Here is a 14,979-nt window from a genome sequence, read left to right on the forward strand (position 1 = left end):
ACAATGATTTTTACCACCAAGGGTAGAAGTCATTGTAATCATATTTTTCTCAGGATAAAAATCATATCCATGATGGATTATTTTACCTGCTCATAAGTGTATTTCAGTGACTAATTACATTGGGCTTTAAATGCAAAGCTCCTCAGATGCTTTGCTTTCAAGGCAAATGCTTTCTAAAAATCAGTACTGTTTAAGGCACCGTGGCTTAATCAGGAGCAATTTGGGCAACATTTCCATTCTGTTTCCCAGGATGTCGCTTACAGCTTTCACCTGGCTCCAAAGAGACTCATAGGGATGTCAGAGGAAAGATGACAGGGAATCACTGGGCTCTGCATGAAAAAATACTGAAGATATGGCCATAAAATAAGGACAGTGCCCTCTGCCACTGGCCATGCCCATGGACCCTGCATGTTTAGGGAGAGTGAGCACGTGATCTGATATACAGGGAAAAGGATTTTGTATTTTCTTTGTTCCTTTGTAAAGACCCCAGAGCAATGAAAGCCATTGGAAACAGCCGACAGAAGTTTCAGATTAAAGAATTTCTATGCACTTTGCAAACGCTCATTAATGATTTATACATGCAAAATGCTTATTACCATATTTTAAGTATCCAGCACGATTGCAGCATTTTAAAGCAAAGTTACAAAGTCACCCTGAAATAGGTGTCAAGGTTATTAATATACATTCTCTAGTTATGTGTTAAGGTGCTTGCATCACATGCATTTTTGTTTGCTTTCGATTGAAGTAGCTTTGCAATGTTGGCAGGTGTCTGAAAATAGGCAGCTGAAATCCCATTGCTGAGCAAGACGGGACGTTTTCATACAAAAGCATCTTCTCGGAAGTCACCTGAATGAAAACCTACTTGCTCACTGTCTATGTATGTCTAAACAGAGAAGAACACTTGTGTATGAATGCATGATCTGCTCATCTTTTGTTTGCATTTTGGGAAGGGGGCTCAGAAAGACCTGAAGCATTCATATGCTCAGGCTGAAAAAGGAGCAACAAAAGGAACATTCTTCAATTCCAGAGGCTGTTTCTAGAGTCAGGAGAATGACTCAAGAGATGGTTAAGGGTCTTCTACATTTCCAAGTAAATAAACCTGCAGGCAGAACATAAGTCTGTGTTTTACCTGGGTGCAGCCTGACATATATGAGCAGGTGGAAGTAGAAACCTGCATGGATAAATAGGATCTCAAGCACAGAAACATCTTTAATCCTTCAGTCAGTTTAAGAACATTTCCACAACGTAAGCTTCTCATTCCTCTGCTTATTCTTTCCTTTGTTTCTCTCTAACTGTTCTCTTCGGAAAAGCACATAAATTCACAGTAAGATAATACTTCTTTTTTTAACCAACTATCACCTAAAGGATGACTCCCAGTGTAGATTTTCATTAAGGGGATTTCTTTTCATTAAAGATCATTATCCCATAGTCATTAACTCCCAGGCATTGGTAATTGCAGTTTTCTTAAATGGCAGCTGAGGATTCAAAAAAAAACATAAAAGCCAGCATAGATTTTATCTGGAGATCATATCCTAAATCCTTTAGAGAGCTTTGAAAAACTTGGCACCTTTTTCTGTTCTATGAAAAAAAAATAATGCTCAGTATTCATTCCAAGCAAGAAAAATAAAAGCACAAATAGAGTATCCAGCCTTACTGAAATGTTATGCTTTGGTCTGAACAAGTTTACCTTCACACAGGCAGCATTTATAATCCTCTTGCACAGTTACCATAGAATCATAGACTGGCCTGGGTTGAAAAGGACATCAAAGATCATCTTGTTTCAACCTCTTGCCATGGACAGGGGGTCCAGACCACCAGACCAGGCTGTCCAGAGCCACGTCCAGCCTGGTCTTGAATGCCTCCAGGGATGGGGCATCCACAACCTCCTTGGGAAACCTGTTCCAGTGCGTCATCACCCTCTGAGTGAAAAACTTCCTCCTAATATCCAACCTAAACCTCCCTGCCTTAGTTTAAAATCATTCATAGAATCATAGAGTTGCTCAGGTTAGAAAAGACCTCAAAGATCGTCAAGTCCAACTGCAACCCAACCATACTACCCTAACTCTTGTTCTATCACTGTCAACCCATGTAAACAGCTGTTCCCCTTCCTGTTTATACATTCCCTTCAAGTACTGGAAGGCCACAGTGAGGCCACTTATTCCTTCAGATTCAATTTCAGAGCTCTTTTCTCTAGAAATAGATGTCTCAGAGAGAAGGATGCTCTGTTACCCAAACCACTGGGTTGGTCATGGCCATAAGCACCGCTTACAACACTGGGACTGAGCTTTTGCACCAGATCTTCAGTTTTATCATGGAAAAAGCACAAGACAACACCACTCTGATGATTACTCTTGGGGCTCTGTCATTTATTAAAACGTGGCCTGTGTTTACTTCCTGACTGCCACACATTTCCTATGTTGGTGAAGTCATTTCAGGACATGTCAAAAATTGCTCACTGTGCTTTTCTGTGTTGACAGCCCCTCCCTTAATCCCCATGCATTATAGCTGCATTTGTAAAAGAGATAATAATCCCTTCTCCTTTGTTTCTCAGGTCTAATCAGTTCCAGTGTTTGTTGTTCAGCGCAGGGACTCGTCCTCTGTTTCTCCAATGCAATGCAATCTCAGTTAAGGCTTCAAACAGTTGCTGGAATTCCAATTATAAACATGATAAACGCCAATGAGGAAAGCCTGTTTTACTCCAGGCTGTTCCATTCACTCACCAAGTGACCTCTGGTGATTCATTTAGCCTCTGTGCTTCACTTTATTAAACCTAGATAATAGCTAGAATTAAAAGTGGCTCAAGGCAATGAAAAACTGAGCTGCGAGGGAAGCATTGGGTACCATTTAACACAGTGCCCCAAACTACAAAGAAAGCAAAAGTCCCATGGATCCCCACAATGTAATGTGACACAAAGCACTGACCCACCCTGGGGCAGTGCAGGAGAGAGTGAGAAGATGTGGAAGAGTGGTGGTGACATTAGAGATGAGCATGGTTGGCAGCTAAGGGTTTTGGGCCATTATCTCTCTGTGCTGTTATCAAGGTCCGTACCCATTTGCCTGAAGCAATGGCAACAAAGCCCCTGTGGGGCATCACACAGCTTCAGGCAGTGTCCAGGGCCACTCAATGCTTTGGGAAAGGAACAGCCACCGCTCTCTATGCTCCTCCACACCAACCCCATGTGCTCTCCAACCTGCAGGATCCACACCTGAACCACCAACACAGGAATTCCTCTTCTTTGACAACAAAACTAAACAGATGGGCACTTGCTATCATTAAAGGACCTTTTGCACGTAGTACCTCTCCCTGCAAGGAACAGCACCAGTGCTGTGTTACAATTGGCTAAAAAATGCCTTTTACCACTAAGTTTTCCAGGTTTATCTCTACTTGGTTTGTGAACAGCACATGGTGTATTAGTACAACATACACCTTGTGTATTAGCACATCTTGCTTTAGTACAACCAAACACTCCCTCTGTGGTCAAACTGCTATAATCAGAATTGTAATAAGCAAATTTTGAATGAGTCTCCTAAATAAATGTATATGGATCTCCAAATATGTGTGTGATTCTATACCTGCAGCACTTTGGCTGGATGAATTCCAATGCATGGCTGTGATGCTATGCAGTCCCTCTTTGGCAAAGCAGCGCTTAAGCAGATTAATGATACAGGCAAATTTTTAGGACGCTCCCAATTCCTTTATTCTCCTCTTAACCAGTGTGTTCAGAAATCTTACTGCTAATTAGAAATCAATATTTCCCCCTCCATTTCTTATTGTGGCCCTAAAAATATTCTGGGTAGGAGATGTTAAAAAAAAAAAAGTTGGGGAAAAAAGCCAATATAGAACTAAAGATTAAACAGAAATCCACTTTTACTCCAAACTTGCCACCTTCTGGCAGAAGTGTCACTGCATGCATAACATTCCTCCACAGATGTCTATTCACAGTCAAGAGCAACACAAGAGACAATCAAGAAACAGAGCTCTTAATCTGCACAATATTTGCCTCCTGTGAATAGAAGCAATATCTCACCTGCGTTATGCAGGAGGAACAGGTAATCTTCCCCCCCCCCATAGCCTCAAACAGATATTTGATTTTGAAATAGTTGGGCAAATGATAGCAAAAGCTCCAGTAACCTCAAGACCCTTCTGTCAACGCTATCACTTCCCTTTGTATTCCAAGCAAAGTCAAACTATCTTCACGGGCAATGACATATCTGCCCTTCTTGCCTTGCAAACCAGGAGGGATAATTCTTTTGTTTGTAACTATTTCCTAAAGATTTCCTTCACATCAAGCTTGGGAGGGTGTTCACAGAGGTCCTAAGGCCGAAACATTTACATGGACTCCTGATCAGAACAAAAGATTGAGTGGTTCTCAGTCATTCATGCAGATAAATCATTGTGTGTGTATATTAACGCAACATACCAGAGTCCTATTCTGCTGAAGTGTGTTCCCCAGCATGTAAATGAGCTATGCCCTTGCAATAAGATTTTAATTAAGAATACCTTTCATGTAATTTTATTTGGAAAAAAAACCAAAACAATACTAAACTGTTTCGGTTTTATGAGCTGCTGTGTCAGTGAATGACATCAAAAACACTCCCATCCACACTACCTTCTCCGGAAGTCATAGAAAGCAAACAAAGGCTGGATGGAAAGACCAGTTTCAGCGTGCAGCGCAATCTCTTGCAATCTTCCTTTCCTATAGTACTGCCCTTTTCAACCCAGTCCATAAACTATTAAAAAAAAACAACAAAACGCACAGTCCCATGATTCTCTGTGACTTCAATTTGAGTCAGTGACAAAAAACGTGGGTGACATCTTCCTGCCTTTAATTGCAACATGGCCAAAGCAAATCTGCATGCTCCACTTCAGACCCATGCAGCCTCTGTTTGTAAGGACTGAAGTGGTAAATAACAGAGGTTTCTCCCCAGAAATCAGTTCTGCCCTGAGATGGTCAGTCTCATGGGAAAATGTCTAGGAATGTTAGCTCTTCCCTTTAACCATGAGTATTCACATAACAGCTTCAAGTCACGCTGTAACACATTTCAGAGGTAAACTTTCCTCTCTTCTATGCTGCACAGGAGTGCAAATTTGCTAAAAGAAAATAAAATGCTGTTACCTGACAGCAAGCCCCACTGCTGATGCTCTTTTCAATTCCTTTCAGACTGAAGCATATAAATGAATGCTTAATCAAGTCATAATATAACTGAAATGTGGTTAATGGAGTCTATCTATTTCTTTTTGACCCATGAGATGTTGAAGTGAATCCTGCCTGCAGGGTGTAGCAGCATGTTAGCACACTGCGTGAAGATCCAATAGCCAGCAAACAAACAGCAAGCAAAACAGATTCATTACTTGCAGAAGTTATGCATGCAGCAAACTTTGTTTTGCAACTAATTAAGACTTCATGCAAAAAGGGTGTCACATCCTCCAGGCAATTTGACTAAGTGTATAAAAGCATTTGCTACGTAGAACTCTCCTAATCACTTTTCTTAAACTCTTCTCCTTGGTGATCCGGGTAAGTCAATTTCGAATCAATTACTTATTGCTATCTAAATATTAATGAAATAATAGGTTAAACTTCAGAAGTGGGAAGGGGATGCTCTTCCAGAAATATACTTTTGTTGTACTTTAGGTTTAAGTCAACTGAAGTTTTACACTTCAGAGGTGAACGCTGGCATTTGCAAACGATGTTAGCATTCAGGCCAACAGTTCATTTAGGCTGTGAAGGGAATATAGAACTCTAGGAAGTCTCAGGTTCATACTGAGAAGCATTTCTTTTTTAATACTACAAGAACTGACACATTAAACAATTCAACTTAAAATATTTGTTTGATGCTTTCACCTTCAGCTGTTTCACAGACGGTAACGTCTTTTGGCTTTGAACAGTTGAAGAACATGCCCTAAGTATTTACAAAAGCCTATGGGGACTGGAGCTCAGATGTTCCTATTAAAAAGCCACTTTGTTGTTTTTAAGATATGTTTTAGACAGTGCTGAACTACAAATCTAGAAGGAACATATAAATGTTTCCTCTCCAGCTCTGTGTGGGTGCTAGGATGGGCTGCATTGAGGATCGCTGCCTTCAGACTGATCCGCAGCAGTGGCTCTTTCCCTGCTCAAGGGGAACCTAACTACTTAAACCCAGCTCCTCGGCTGCTGAAACCTTCTGTCATTGCCTTTTCCTTACCTTCAAGTCAGGCACTGGGGCAATTGGCAAAACTGAAGATGCAGCCCTGAGGATGGGAGAAGACAACAAAGGTACATAGCTAAAAACAAGACATTTAGATGGAGAAAACTCAGGGAAATTTCTCGTCTTTCTCCCACAGACTCAAGGGGAGAATGTTGGGATTCATGTGGACCTTCCTGCCATCCCTTAATCTTTTCCACATCAGTTTCATGCTGATGAAGTGAAGGAAATTATCACTTCTCCCTCACTCTGTTTGCATCGCCTAATTAGTGTGGGCACAATTCAGGGCAAGGACTGATTGTCAATCTATAATTAAACAATGCCCAAGAAAATCTGCCCTTGATATCAGGTATGGTTTTAAAGAGCTGTGTGGTTTCAAATATAAGAGACTGTAACTTGAATGATAAACAGTGGGACTAATAAAAGATGGGTGGAACTCCATCCCAGTTCTGACCCACTTCTAACCATGTGAGATGAGGTAACTCACTTCATCCCATTCTTCAGTTTTGCCAGTGCTGAGGAACAAAATTGGAGTCCTAACATGGAGTTGAGTTTAGGTTACAGCTTTCAGCAAGGTTCAAAAGGCAGTAGGAGGAAATCAGCAGTGCAACAGGTTAAGAATCCTGATAAGTAATAACCATTTTAGACTGAGAGCAGCCATGTTCTAGAAAGTATCGTTAGATATTGAAACAATGAAATTAAAAAGGGTTACTTATGGAGAAGACTGAAACCAACAACTGACGTAGAATCATAGAGTGGTTTGGGTTGGAAGGGACCTCAAGGATCATCAAGCTCCAATCTCCCTGCCACAGGCAGGGCCACCAACCTCCATGTGTAATACTAGACCATCAATTACCTAGAACATCTGTGCCTCACAATTCTCCCTTTTGTCAGCATTCACAGTACCCAGCTCACAACTCTTTTTTCCCCAAATCCTGACATCCAACAGATCAGCTTCCCACTGGACTGACCACCTCCTCCTCTCCGCTCCCTTCTCCTGTGTTTCAGGTCTGGATCCATCCCATGTCGCCCTTCGATGAGTGCTGCCTGCCACCAGGGGTTGTATGCCCCGAGCCCTTTGCCCTCACCTCCAATGAGACCTGTGTTATAAAGTACCCCGACACGATAGTGGACATAGTGGAGCCCGACTCGCCACCGTATTCTGTGATCTATCCAGGCCCAACACTCACCACTTTTCCTCAGCAAACCATAGTGGGAACTACTGCGCTCTTTGATATCAGCAACTTGCTTGGTTCCAGGGGATCTCTTGGGTTCAGGGGCATGAGTGGTTCTGGGACAGCATGTAACTCAGGATTATCGTTTTTTGATTCAGGAAGCGGGAATCCTTTGTCTCCTCACTTCTCCAAACCATTGTGTTTTGGAACTTGTAGGCCAACCTAAATCCTTGGATATTTGTGCTGGATTAAGTAAAATACCAGAACTGAAAAAGACAGATCACGACTAAGTTTATGGACGATGGATTGTAGAAGTGCTGAGCTCCCGCAGCTCCCATTGGAGTCAATAAGGGAATGGCTTCCCAGCATTAAACCTACATGAGGACCAGAATTTCCAAACAAGAAATTGAAAATTGGTTATTGGTCTTATTCAAAATTCAGATGAAAAAGAATTCTCCGAGAAACAAGATTTTCAAAAATAAATTTCCTGATTTGATAAGCCTATATTTCTGAATAAATTCAAATTTTTATGCCAACATTGATGTTTATTATCAATTCCTCTTGAAAAAAAAATTTAAAAAATTGTAAAATAACTTCCTAAAATTATACAACTGAAAATCTTGGGTACCAAAATGAAATTTTTAACTGAAATTGACATTCACTTGTATACTTTGCTGAACCCGGATTTACCATCAATAATAATAATAATAATAATAGTAATCAGCTCTTAGGCATTTGTAAGTCTTTCTTACGCTCTACTTCTGCTTAGAACCATAATGCATAATGTAACGATTTAACAGCTTATTTCTCTACTTATATGAGCTTATATCTCATTTGATGCAAACCAGGGCAAAGCAAAACAAAACCCAATAACTTCAAGTAACTGTAATAGAAGATTTCATTGTAAAATACTCATGATTAAAGAAAAAAAAAAGAACAACCTATGCAGTGCCATGTAACTGGAAATTCATTGTAGACCCTCATGAAGTCCTGGAACTCTTCTGCTTATATCCTATCCACCTCATTTTGCACATGTATACTCAGCTTCTCATTTGCATTAAACATTATCATGCAGCACGCGCTTTTCAGTTTTCCTTTCTTTGTTTTTTTTTTTTTTCAAACTTCTCTACATGTTATTTTTGAACCCTCCTGAGTGCCACCACTGATGGTGTCACCTGCCTGAGGCACAACTCCCACACCAGCACCCACTCGATCACCACCTGATATTTCTCAACCTTTGTATTTTTTAAAGCATCCATCCCAACTGCATTTTTAAATGGAAGAAAGATGCTCTCCCATCTCCAAAGAGTGCTGTGCACTGAAGAGCACCTAAGCAGACCACAGAAGCCCACCCAGTGCTGCACCATTTTCCATGCTCCTTCCCAGGCTGTCAGGAGAACAGACACATACACAACAGATGCAGACTTTGTTTCTTAACTGGAGCACTACAGTGAGTTTCTCAGCTAGTTCTCATGTCTATTTTCCCCAAAAATAGGATAAAATCCTCAACTGAGCACTTGGATGTGGCAGCAGCACTGTGACATTCTCTCCAGGTCACTTTGTTGGGACAGATTGCGCAAAAGAAGCCTGCAACCTGGATACGTGCAACTGAATGGTGCAAAGCAAACAGGAGTTGGCCAACACTCAATAGCAGCTAGAACTAATGAGCTATTAGCCTAAGCATTAGGGCGCTGAAGAGGCCACGCAGGGGAGTGATTCTGCCTTTAATTGGCTACACTGTGCGAGTAGGAAGGATTCACTGTGCGAGTAGGAAGGATTAACACCTTCTCCCTACCTGTGCTTCCAAAATATTCAAGAAAACAGGACAGATATAAGGGGATGACTTGAGGCTAGGCCTGTGGGCATAAATCCATGAAAAATGACATCAAAATGCACACCCTGAAGTCAGAGACAAATGCTGTTGCCTCACATGATTTTAAAGTGGACACCTTTTCCCCCCGGTGTAATTTCCAACAGCCTTCCCCATACTCATCTACTCAAGTTCTTGGAGTCTCTGCTAATTAAACCTGCAGCTTTAACTTCCATCAATTAGAGCAACTGCTGATGGATCCTTTCAGTAATAGTACATATCCCTGAAGTCTCCAGTATTTCACAAACATTAATTATGTTTGTACACAGGCAGCGTTGTGAAACTCAGCATATGCCCTCACATTTTGACATCCAGATGTTGAGTAACATCCACACATTAGAAAAGAATGCAAAGACTGAGAGAAGCATTTTGCAGGTGAAAAACTGCAAAATAATGATCTCACGTTTCATTTTAACCAACTCTCCTCTCACATACCCTGAAGTTTTTTTCCAAGAGCATGTGACAAGTCCCAAGACACTGGCACCCATACATCTCCCTCACTCTCTCCCCCTTTCACCAGCCCAGAACGCATCATGCTCAGTATAAATTGGGCACAAACCCAAAATTTTCATGTGTTTGGAATATCACTGCCCTGCAGCAGTCCAGTCCAACAAGCCCATCTCCTCTCAAAGGGTCCCAGAGGCAAAAGTATTCTCTGTGAAACCACCAGCTGCCCTCAGGGAAAGGGTTCCAAAGTACTTCCCTAGTGCTTTTGTGTTGATTTACATAGGCAAAGCACCTACTATAAAATCACTATCATTTAACTCAACTTAGACATCCCAGAACCAGATCTTTACTACTGCCTTTCCTACTAATCCGCATCAGACAAATCCAATCTTAAATCTTGAATGTGCAAGATGATTTTATTCATTGCATCAAGCCTTCCCGCGAGGCAAAACCCGTGTTCCTGATTCTCTCCAACTTCATCTTCTGCCTGTGTCCCATCTCAGAGAACTTCTGTGTGCAGGAAGAGAACGTCCTGCTCTAATTGTTTTGCCATCGTCTTTTCCTCAATTCATCAACTTCTACATTCCTTATCCCTGGTTTCTGTGCTGCCCTCTAAAGGAACCGTTAAGCAACAGCACCTACCTGTGTCTATTCCAATAGACGAAACGTCAAGATTATTATCTCAAACTCATTCTTAGGTGTTCCCCCCCATAAAGCATGGCAACAAAACAGATGGAACCACGTCACATCAGACAACACTCAGATGCTAACATCATGTTAAAACATGCACAAAAACTTCTTTTATGACACTTTGCTAATGCAGCTGTCATTTCCAACCCTTGAGCTTTGAGTACTTTGACTTCCATTAGCATCCAAGCCCCCCTTTCCTCCCCACAGACAAGTGTGAAGGACACTGGGACCAGAGGTCCATTACTGGGCAGCACTTCTCACCCCGTAACCATCTCAACTCTGAGGTCTCCCATGAAGGACATGAGATGACTCTCACTGGATTAAGCTGCTACACCCACAGACTGCTAAAAGTACCTTCTTCATTCTCCTGTATAATTTGTTTACATTCCTGTGGTTTGATCCTGATTAAATGACTTCAGGTTTCCATGCCATAAACTGTCCTTAAATTCTGAAGTAAATGTGTGGGATCTCCCTGGGGGAAACATTCACTTGTTAAATATATCCTGCTGAATGCTGAGAGCAAATTCTTTCAGAGAACTTTGTGAAGGCTCTACAATACCTTCTGAAAGTACCACACTGCAGTACTGTAAATAATCAGCATCTCAGTGAGCTGTGATACCATAGGACTGAGAAATATCCCTTCTTTTTATATGCCAAAATCAATTCTCTATTCATTTTACTTTCATGGAGAAATAACTGCTTTAAAGAAATGCTTCAGATCTGCCTACCACGTCTGGGAAAACGTGACTCAGATCTGCCCACCACATGGGACAACATGATTCAAAATGGCAGAGGGACATTGAGCCAATGGATCTATCCTAATCCTCAACTGATTGAAGATTTTCTTAGGTTTCTTGGTCAACTCCTTCACAGGAAGGATTTTTCTTTTTTTCCCCCCCCCCCCCCCTCTCCTTATGTCAGTGTGAACATCTTCCATTTCAATTTATTGCTCCTCATTCACCTGCAATGCACCTCCATGAGGGCCTGACTCCAACTTCTCCCTAACTTGCACGCACCAAGGAGGGTTCAGCCTTCTGCTTTTGTGCACCTGCTCATCTGCAGTGAGAAATAAGCAATGAGAGTAGCTCCTTCCACACCTTTTGGCAAGCCAGGCTGATGATCTCAGATAAGGCGCCGTTCAGGGACCATCCCTGACATTGCTATTTTGTAGTCAATGCAATGCAAGCTTCACCTTGACTCCAGCATTACAGGTAATAAATATCCAATATACATCGCTAGAACTTAACCTGGCCTGCTCCTTATCCAAGCCTAGGAAAGCAACCAGCAACTTCAGTACCCATGTTTATATGTGTTGAAAATACATGATTGGACACATAAGGATAAGGTTGCGCACGTGACATGTGGCAGAAGAGAAGCAGTTTGCTACTTACATGCTGGATACCATCAGTGCTGCTGCTTAGGTGTGAAAGCTAAAGAAAAACTCAAGACAAAGGGAAACTGAGGCATGTTGTGCAATGTCACATTGGGCAGCTAGAGGGAGCTGTAGAGGCTAAGTAACCCAGGGTTAACTCTGGATTTTAAACTTGGTTGTAAGCTCCCGTTTCTATATATAAACAAACCAACCAACCAACCCCATACAACACAGGGCTAGCAGGATAAAAACATTAAACCCATGGTAAGATCAAGGACAACATGCAGTCTTAGGTACGCTCCAAACACATTTTACATCATTTAAGTGACTTTTCCCTGCTTTCCTGCACCAAACAAGCCACCATTTAGACTTCCTTTTGTTACAACATATCGCTATACTGCTCTGGTCATCACATGGTGAGCTGGGTGCCTCTCATTTGTTCTGCTCCCTCCACGCTCTTTCCCTCCTGTGCTCCTTCAGCACTTCCTTCCTCTAAATGTCTCACGTAAACCTTGTTTGTACAAGTTAGTGCTTCTTCTACCCTGTCTGCTGGGCTGTTAAGCCCTAGAAGTGAACTGATAAAGATGTGGAACAGCCAGAGAGCCCCAGCCCCACAACACCGGTCCTGACAAGCCTGGAAAGCAAAGAGCCAGCCAGCCATGCGGTCATCATGCAAGACAATGCTTCCCTTTTTGATCCACTAATGTTATTGGAAGACCTTCAGTAAAGGGTCTACTCAGTTGAACTGAAATACATGCTTCAAGAAAGCCTTCCATAACCCTGTTTGACACCCTGCTTGATGGATTTATTTTATTTTCTTCCAGTAGCTGTGCAGCTTTGTTCAATTGTACGCCTTCTTGCCATGCTTTAGGATTTATGAGGTGTTTCTGGAAACACCCTGTGTAATTAAACGCCATGGGAATGCTGAGGACTGCAAATGTTTCACAAACATTAATACGTGGCCTATGCAAATTGCTGTATAATGACAATAGCTGTAGGTGACGCCTAGTGTTGGGTAAGAGCATCATCTTAAAGGAGATGATCAAGGTCACTTCTGGCACTGTCCTAATTAGACTGCAATGTGCTGCCTCAGATTTTGAATTACTTAACTTTCACTTGTAGTTTGTATAAAACCAGAAAGCCAGAGTTTCTGCTAGTGTAAGAAATCACAGAGCTATATTTTAAATACATAAGCGATTAACTTTTGTTCAGAATCTGGACTTGCATTTCAATTCATAATTGCCTAATGAGCAGAATTTGTGCTGATACAATATATTTGCAGATGAGGTAGGCATATAGAGTTCTTTGAAGTCCAGAAAGCAAACGTTGCAGATCTACATCAGCAGAGCATCCATTCCTAAGTATTTTCCTTTGATTATTCCTTCATTAGCAAGCATTCCTGACTCAGCTTTACAAACAAGACTACTGCACTATGAAGTTTAACAGAACTGGTTTGGCCATACAGACCATATTTTAGCTAGACAAGAGCCATTATTAACGCTGTCCTTGCCTTGCACAAGGGTATAATTTTCTAAAATAATTTAAAGTTAATAGGTACTCATAATATTAACACTGTATATTGTGGTATATGCAGTCTGCCTTACTCCGTGCTCTGTTGCCTTTATTAGTCACTCTACAGTATAATATAAAAACTAGAGCAGGGAAAAAAAATCTAATTTAGCAATACTACATAGGAGGGAATTCTGAAGAATTCATTCTCTCATGACTAAGGGAATGCATCTTAACACGACAGCTAAGATTCAGTTCCCGTCTATGTTAGGGATTTCCCAAGTGCCATGGAGATGAAGCAAGAATCCACAGTCCTAAGCTAGAATACTTCTACAGGGATGAATTTCATTCTTGCTGCATGTGCCCTAAAAGCAATGCTTTGAAATGGCAATTCCTGAGGGGAACAGCCCTCTAGACAGAAGTTATGTGAAATTAGAACCACAAGATCTTGGTAAAAAAATAGACAAGAACACCACGACTATATTCACAGTTGAATTGCGAGTTCCTTCCATGCATACAACATTCATACCACCTCACTGGGAGCAAACCATGAAAACCTGAGGCCATCTCTGTCATGGCACAGACCCACAGCCCAAATGCAGCCCCAGGCTGCCCCAATCCCCTTAACTCCGCCCCCAGGTAAGCGGAGGAGCAGTGCATGATAGGAGGCTCCTGAACACAGGAAGGCTCCCCCTGGTGGCAGAGACCTGCAGGAGGACTTCAGTGACACATATATGGGGGACACCGACTCTCCAATAAATCAGTCCACTGTGCTCCATCCTCCCTCTGGAGGGAGGCTATGTACATAAAGACACCAAACACGTTTAGATAAATTAAACCCACTGTCATGATGCTTATGTCATGAATTACTCTTATTTAGCGAGGCAGCCCTGAACATCCCCCAGGCTACAGAGCTTATCAGGAATATTCTGCAGACACTGGGAAACAAGATTTCAAAGTACTTCACAAACATGTTAGTATATCATACTTGGAAATCCTTTTATGTTAATAGTAATGATATCTTAGTGGGTTTAGACTTCTCTGACCTCATACAGAATAAAAGATGTAAAGCATTTATTTAACCAGCTCCTCCTTTTAGGCTTCAGAATTGGAGATGACTTCATCTTTATTTAAAAGGGAGTTTTGCTCTCAAGTTTTTGCACCAGATACTTCCTCTGAGTTCGTTAAGAGCACTTCCATCAACTCCATTAACATTATATCAGATGAGAAAGAAGCCCTGTGCCTCTAGAGATTCATCTAGGCGTGGAAAAGAAGAGTCTACGTCAGTCTGTATTTCCAACAAGGAAAGAGATCTTACATGCATTGACTCACTGCGATACTCACATCTCCAACTCTCTGTGCAATCATGTTTTTAACAAAGATAAGTCACAAAAAGCAGCCATGTAGTTTTAATTCCTAACAAAATCAGTAGACCAAAACCAGGAAACTTCAAGATTAAAAGAACTGGCAGCTTACAGTCTGCATTTTGAGTCATTACCTAACTCAGCTTCAGATAACCATAAACAGCAAGCAAAACAATTACAGGAGTAATACATGCAACAAAGTTTGCTTCATAAGTAATTAAGGTGCTTTACACAAAGGGTGGCTCAGATCCTCCAGGCAATCTGAGGAAGGATATAAATGCTTTTTTCGCGCACGGCTTTTCTCACTACTTCTCTTGGTTTGTTCTCTGCGGTACACTGAGTAAGTCTGATTTGACAACTATGAGT

At 41.6% G+C, this 14,979-nt stretch overlaps 1 long non-coding RNA gene across 1 annotated transcript; it reads left to right on the forward strand.

Moving 5' to 3' along the window:
- Positions 1 to 4,762: 4,762 nt before the first annotated feature.
- Positions 4,763 to 8,438, forward strand: LOC124417397. The gene is made up of 2 exons (XR_006932129.1): positions 4,763 to 5,516; positions 7,195 to 8,438. It is a non-coding gene; the product is annotated as an uncharacterized LOC124417397 (long non-coding RNA).
- The last annotated feature ends 6,541 nt before the right edge of the window (positions 8,439 to 14,979 follow it).

Source organism: Gallus gallus, chromosome 25, assembly GCF_016699485.2.
Source record: "Gallus gallus isolate bGalGal1 chromosome 25, bGalGal1.mat.broiler.GRCg7b, whole genome shotgun sequence".
Classification (NCBI taxonomy): Eukaryota; Metazoa; Chordata; class Aves; order Galliformes; family Phasianidae; genus Gallus; species Gallus gallus.